Here is a 7,643-nt window from a genome sequence, read left to right as displayed (position 1 = left end):
GGAGTGGGGAGAACGTTCTTCAGATTAGACCTGTATTTTAAATAACCTTGGCCTGTTTGCAACTGGGAAAATGTTGGGTTTTTTTTTTTTTTACTTGAGAGATTTATTTCTGTCCTTGTAACACCATGTACTATATGCATTGCACCTGTTCAGACATAAGCACAGCACATTATTATAGCTGTAGGGGTAGAAGCTTCCCAATATATATTTTTGAAAGGAGGGAACGGTGGGGAGAATAGCCCTCTCTTTTCAATTGTTTACCGAGCAGTCTCTTACGAAGACTTCTTCCTCATCAAGATCAATTTTCCCTGCTCCCCTATTGTCTGGGGAAACCTATCTTCAGGAGCGTCTTTCTTGAAAGATCTCATGACTTTAAAATCATCAGTGGGCTTTGTGTAGTCTGCCTGTCAAAAGAGATATGTTTACACCTTCCCTGCATGTGTTAAAGCTATAAGGTTACAGAGCAGAATGGCTGATAGGTTTTGGCGCTTCATGCTAAGATGCACAAAAAAATGTATTTATGATAATTATATGGACTGTCTGAAACAATGCATTCCAACATCCTGTAACATAAATAAGAAAGGTGGAGCCAGCCGGCGCTAAACTGTTTATTTGCCAGCGAGCCTGCTCAGCCCCGTACACCTTTTCTACGCTGCCTGAGCCTGGCAGCATTGAACCTGTTGCTGCATTAGCCGAGTTGTATTTTGCTGGAGAGGGGAAGGAGGGTTGTCTGCTGTCTGGTAGGAGGGCTTTGTCTGTGTGCGCCTTTCTCTCCCTCTCCCCGGCTCGCTCGCTCCCTGTCTCTCGCACTCTCGCTGGCTCTCGCTCGCTCTCTCTCGCTCGCTCTCCCTCTCCCGTCTCTGTGGTTTGTAAGGTAGGTTGCAGTGTGTGTATATACACAACATCAAGAGCAGGAAAATGGACTCATTAGGGAGGCAGGCAGTCATTACCACTCACACTGTACTTCCAGGGAGACAGCGACTATGAGGAGACAAACTGAGGACTGGGGAACAAGGTAGGCCAGTCAACTTTTATAAAAAATGAAAGAATAAAGCCTCTACTCTCCTTAAACCACCAGCACTTCTTTTTTTCTCTCTTCCCCCCTCCCTGCCCCCCCCCCTCGATTTTTAATTTAGAGATGTAAGTTTGCCAGACCTATTTGCTAGCTTAAAATTCGGAACATCCATAGAAGGCCTTACCCTCTACAAATGTTTTTCCCCCTTTTACTTATTTAAGGGTGTGCCCCCTTATGATTCACTTTAATTACTTTTTTTTTTAATCACGAAGGAAACAAATACGTTTGTTTTCCAACACTAGTTCCAAGTAAATCAGTATCTTTCACTCTTTTAAAACAGCCCCCTCCGTATGTTTGTGGGTCTCTCTGCTTTTTCTTTTCTGTTTATGCAGTTCCATCTGTCCGTCCATATATCATGTTCTCCTTATTTACTGCTAAATGGGGTTTTATTAGTATTTGCCAATGACTTTTAACTGTAATGCCGGTGACCAGGGTTAATGGTGACTCTCGTTCTTTGTTTTCTGTATATATGCACACTGTAAGTTTAAAGTCCATGCTTGGCATACAGTAAATAAAAGCAAAAAAAAAAAAGAGAAAGCAGGTTCCACTCCTCCTGACAGGATTTTTATTCGGAGATTTTGCTGTTTGTCTGTTTGGTGTGGGGGCGGAGGGGGTTAATTTTGGTTGTTGTACATGTACTTTTTCCTCCTGGATATATTTAACATCTATTTTTTCATTATTAGTATTTTTCCAGTTTCTTGTACTAGGAAGAAAGGAGATGTATATTCCAACTTTTATGTTGCTGATCTAATGTAACGTTACGGAGGCATCACTGGGTTAATAAGAATTCAAACTTTCTAAGAGGGAGTTTGTATCCTTGGCTGCCCCCCACCCTCCCACTTTATGCATGGTTATGCTTGTGTTTCCGTGTGTACTGCCGGGGAAGGGAGGGGGGAAGGGAATAGATATTTTTCACAGTGGTGGCAAATTATGAAATCTATCGAGCCATTTTTTCCAGAAATAGTAACTATTTATTTACCATTTTGCATTCCACAGATATGCTGCTTATTTGTGATTTCACACATTGAAGCTTTTCTCTGAATTAATCTTTTTTTAAAATTTTTTTTTCTTTCCTTCTTCTTTTCTGGGGAGGGATTTCTGATGCATTTCGTAGCCCATTTAGCATTGTTGAGTTTTTGGAGCCCAGATTTATCATGGGTTCTAAAGACTGCTTAAATTGATCCGTTTGAAATGGTCTTTTTATCTGAGCTCCTGTCATTTCTGTTGGAGAGTAAAACTGCTACTCTGCTGGTAACAAAAAAAAAAAAAAAAGATAGTAGAAGTGAGTTACATAAAATGTTCTGGAGAATCGTAAGTAATTATATAAAATGGACGCTGATCAGTGGAGATCTCTCAACAATAACAATCACCTTTTTTAATAGAAAATTATTTATTTAATAGCAAGAGGCGGACTTCTTAAAAACATGCATTAGGCCTTCCTCTTAGCACAAAGAAGTCCATAAAGCAATATTCCTAACCCACCTGGGACTGCCTAGGAGATTCTCCAAAACCTTCAAATCCTCTGAAACGTTTCTTAAAAATCCATTATTTTACAGCCAGAGAGAACTTTTGCTGCCAACAGGTTTTTTTTGCTGTTGTTTGGGGCTTTTTTTAGCTGTCCTCTAACTTACGACTCCCCGGTTTCAACAGAAGTGCCTCCTTGCTGAACAAACTAAGTTAATTGAAATCCAAAGCAGCAGATCTATTCACTGGCACTAAACTACAGAAACTACTTGCTCCATTTTATTAGCAGCTTTATTTCCAGACCCGGGGCGAAACTTTTCAAGGTTTTATGTATCAGTGTGCCAAGAATTGGTGGCTCATCTCTTAGCTGGGGAATGACATTCGTTGCTTCCTTTTTAAATTTTTTTTTAAATTTCCTCCTCCCCCTTTTTATTCAGGCTTCTAAATAAATATTTTGTTGATAGACTTTAAATGTGTTTATGGCTTCAAATGACCTGTTAACTGTAGCAAGTATTTCTTCCCCTCCTAAAGTTTGAATCTCAAGCTTTGAAACTTGGATTTGGACGCAGAGAGGATGCTGAAGTTATCCCAAAAATGTGAGGGATGTTAAAGGTGGAGTCGCTGATGCCTTTGGATGGTGGTCAGCCTGGAGTGATGCAGCTGGAGCATTAGCAGCTGCCCCCCTCGTGAGATGGGTGGGTTTTCAGGCACCTGTCATTTTCTCCTGAACCAATGCAGGTGTATGTTCCTCAACAGCCCCGGTTTTTTGTAGGAAAGCATGTGGACCTGTCCTCAGGATTCTTACATGTACATTTAGCAGAAGCCCAGCCTCGTTTTAACATTCTTGAAAAACTTAAACATGACTACAAGATACCTCTTGATTTTATGAAAACCCCAGGCAAGAAGAATTCGAGCAGAGAAAGAGTTGGAGTAGGAGAAACATTTTTCATTACCTAGTAAGACATTTTTTTAATCTTACAAATTTTTTCACTGGAGGATTTAATTTTCTTTGAGCCCCAAATATTTTTCTAGCAAAAAAATAATAATTTTTAGCCCTCTCAACAGCACAAAGTCCATTTGCAGTCTGGATACGGCAGCAAAGGGTAACGTATGCCTAAGAAAACTTAAAATCCCGTATATGATGCTGTAGCTGGAACTTAGGGAGCATCAAACCTGTTGGCCAGAGGAGTAGGACCAAGTTTGGTGGAGCAGTGTGTGCGGGGCGGTATGGGTGCTCTGGGTTCCCGTGCTCACAGCCCGGGCAGCTGTGCGGAGCAGAGCTCGCGGTGTTGATTGGGTCAGAGCGTGCTTTATTTTAGCGTTGGAGCAGACAGTTATCTAACACACCCACATGAGGAAGTGCTCTGGAGCAGTTATTTCATGCTTTGCCATGCCCTGTAGCTAGGGTAATTTTGGGCTGAATGGCGTGTGTATATGCCTCTTTCACTCCTGTGAGCCGAAAACTAATGCTGTTGATTTTTTTTTTTTTTTTTTTGCGTGTGTATGTTTTTGTGTTTGTGTGGTTTTTGTGTGGATTTTTTTTTTTTTTTTTACGGGACCAAAAATGGGATGCAGTATACTCAAATCCAAATACCAAACAAATACCAAGTCAAATTAATTTTAATAGTAGAAGATTCTGCTTTTCTCTTAAAGGAGGAGAAAATATCCATCTTGTTTATTTTGATAAAGACAGTTGTAGCAATTTCCTGAGTTGGATATATCATTATTATAAATATTACTCACAGTTTTCCTATTTTCACATTTTCTTCATAGGCCTAGCTTATTCATAAGGGAAAACAGCTGCAGAAAAAAAAAAGTAATATTATTTATATAAAACTTTGATGTAAATGGGGAACAGTGTCTCCTGCTAGAGAATTCTGTGGGATGGCTTACAAATCCCATACAAGAGAGATTACAGTCTTAGATAAATTGTTGTTTAAATAATTTCAAGAAAACCCTGTTGATTTTTGCAGACGGTATGAGGCTTTAAGCAGAAAGATTTGAATAGGAGTTCTGTTTAGAAATTGATGGTGTGCTGTGGCCTTGTAGATTTCAGTTGGTTTCACTCCCGTCTCTTTTTATAGGACTTTTTTACACTGTGATCCGTATGGTGAAGACCTTCTACTGAAAGAGATTCATAAATGTTAATGGAAAATGAAACACTGAAATTTAACTTCAAGTTACTTAACTTTTTTTTTAAGCAAAACTTTTAGAAAATCCGAATCCTTTATAAATGTGTTTAATTTTTTTTTTTTTTAAATTAAACAATGTACTGGAAATAGTTATTTTTAAAGAATAACTTGTTCCCTCTGTAGGGTATGCAGTTCAAACTGTGCCGCAAAGGGGAAATGATGGCAAATCAAAGTGAAACGGATTTCACTGATCTTGTTAGTTTGGCCCAAGAAAATTCAGAAAGTAAACAAAAAATATCAACTGTGAAAAATAACTTGGATTTTTAGTAATCTATCTATGCCAATAATCCAGGTTTCTCTTGGTAAAGAGTAGTGTTTGTGCCCCAGATTTTGAGATACTTTTGTAATATCTGTACAGCTGTAACTTGAGGAGATTTTCACAGATGTATTGAACTTTCAGTGAGGAGTGAATAAAGGCAAAGGCTTTTGTCCAGGATGGTTTTTGCTTTGACGGTGTTGCCTATACTCCTGGTTATTATTTATCTTAAAAGTTAATATTTAGTTCTAACAGCACCAATCCAATTCTCCTCTAATAGGAAACTGGCATTTCAGAATGATTACTGCCTACGTATTTCATGTTTTCGTACATTTTTGTACTTAATCCTTCAGTGCCATCGTGTACTGTGATGGCATTTTGACCGCCTGGCTCTGGCGGGAGTTCTGTTTGCAGACAGGTCTTGTAAAATGGTCACCAGAGGCACGGGGACCTGCGCCACCTCCTTCTGCCATAGCGGCTGGGGCAGCCGGGGCTGTCGGTGCCGCCGGGCAGGTCGCTATGCGTCCCAGAGGTTTGCAAGAGGGAAAAAGTTCAGCTTTTATCGCGCGCGGTGAAGACTGCGTATCCTGAAGTAGTTAAAATACAGGAGTGGGAAATCGGGCTAATGGGAGAAAGCTGTCTTTAAAGAAAAAAAATACTGTTCCTCTGACAGCTGGGTGAAAGGAGTGTGGAGGGTCCCAGCCTGTTTCTGATGGGGCCGATGTTGACCTCGGGGAGGAGCGAGCGGCTGGGCGCGTTGGCACTATGTGGCACTACGGGAAGCAAGGCCATGGACCCTGCGACCACAAAGGCTGAAATCCTTTCATGCCCAGGCAGCCATCTCTTCCCATCAGCGACAGCCTGCCCCGCCAGCCCCGTGGAGGGCAGATTTGTAGCCTGTGCTGTACTTGTTGTTACCAGGTACTGTTCCTCAACATCTTTTATGACAGACAGGTATTCTAACAGAAACCAGTCCTACCTAATTCAAACACCAGCAGCATCTTCAGGACTTTATTCTTCAGTGCTGAGTGTCATACACCTTTCCTTGTGCTTTTCTGAAGCGGGTGGACACAGACCCCTAGGTAACAATTTATGTCCAGTTTGTGCAAGCGTAAATGATGGTACAAAGGGTGAACCACAACCCATATGGTCTTCCTGAATGTTTGAGCTAGTATCACATTGGTAGTTATACAAGTCTGTGGTAAAAACAGTTGGTAACTACGGTGAAGAGGAAAGGAAACTTGAATGGGCAATGGTTCCAATCTGCTGTGGAACACCTGTGGGAAATCCTTTGCAGGATAGAAGTGGTGCCGTTCTGTAAGTTACACCTGTAGATGACCTCTTAATGTTATGCTTCCGTAGTAAATTTATCTTGGGATTTTGGTAGAGCTAAAAATGCAGGCAAGTATAGTGTGCCACTTTATTCTGAGGTAAATACAGCATGGAAATTACTGATGTTTTTTGTCTTTTTTTTTTTTTTTTTTTTTCAACTAAAAGACAAGCTTTCTAATATCTTGCTTCTAAAATCATCAGTAGCTGGAAGTGCAATCCATCCCTTGAGGATACGAAAGTAGGACTGGGAAAGTTGCCTTATGGACTTCAGAGTTGTCCTTTCAGCCGACTGAAAGTTAATTATTGATTTCTCTTTCCTCCCTAGAGATCCATATGCCTTTCTTTCTGGCTAGAAAGTTAGTGGTCACAGTGCAGGAATTTGAGAGCAGTCGTCGTGTGGCAACACAAGATTTCATGGGCAGGATATCAGAAACGGGTAAGATGAGGTTGATATGGGGAGAGAATGAAGACAGACAACTAGGTAAAAGCTTGTGTCCATTATTGTTTTATGTGGGGCAGACATGGAGCTTGTTATTCTCCATGGCTTTGGCTCCTAAACTCCTAGCAATTTGATAGCTGAGTCACAGACATTAGTGACAGAGAGGAATGCTGAGAATAAAAACAAAACAACAACAAAAAACCCAACCAAAAAATCTCATTGTTTAGGCACAAACACAAGAAAACCATGTTTAATTGCTAATGTGCTCCCTCTGCTGGTTCTCTAAAACTAACAAATGCTATTCCCAGGAGACCGGGCCACACCCTCTGGGACAGTGCCCTACAAAAATTGTGTCTAAATGAATGGCTTTGAGCTCTCTTGCAACGAGCAGTGTTAACAAGAAAATAAGTCTTCTGATGAAGTATGTTAAAGCCTTATATACCAGGCGTGACTGCTGAGAAGGGTCATGAAATGTCCAATCCTGTAATTCAGCCTTTTTTGCTTTGTTTCCAGTCTTACTTATATTTGATAGGTGTTTCGTTTTCTATCATTTCCCAAAGTTTGTATTTTCCATTTTACTGCTGCTGCTTCTAGGATTTTTCCCATCTGAAAGAGTTTTTAAAAAATGTTCTCATTGGTACTTTTAGTTTCAATTTTGGTGCGTGTAGTATCTGAAGAAGCCCTCGTGTAGATTAGGCTTTGGCAGCTTCCAATTCTTTCTGTCATTGTCAGTTAAATCTGCTTGTCAGCTTTATACTGTTGTGCCCACTTCATCCTGTCCTTTGACTTCAATACCGGCTGTTTTTTCAGGATACTCTTGAACATCCTTCCTCGTTGTGATGAATTTGTATTTCTTTTCCAAACATAGACTGAATTGTTTAATGT

The 7,643-nt window shown here is 40.4% G+C and overlaps 1 long non-coding RNA gene across 1 annotated transcript in view; it reads left to right on the top strand.

Annotated features, from left to right (window-relative positions):
* The first annotated feature begins 848 nt into the window (after positions 1–848).
* The window catches only part of LOC104165918, a 97,893-nt gene continuing 91,098 nt past the window's right edge, over positions 849–7,643 (top strand). Inside the window, exon 1 of the long non-coding RNA XR_696485.1 lies at positions 849–1,015. This is a non-coding gene — a long non-coding RNA (uncharacterized LOC104165918). The remainder of the gene's footprint in view (positions 1,016–7,643) is intronic.

Source organism: Cariama cristata, unplaced genomic scaffold, assembly GCF_000690535.1.
Source record: "Cariama cristata isolate BGI_N322 unplaced genomic scaffold, ASM69053v1 scaffold8130, whole genome shotgun sequence".
Lineage (NCBI taxonomy): Eukaryota > Metazoa > Chordata > Aves > Cariamiformes > Cariamidae > Cariama > Cariama cristata.
This window is presented reverse-complemented; position numbering and strand designations above follow the sequence as displayed.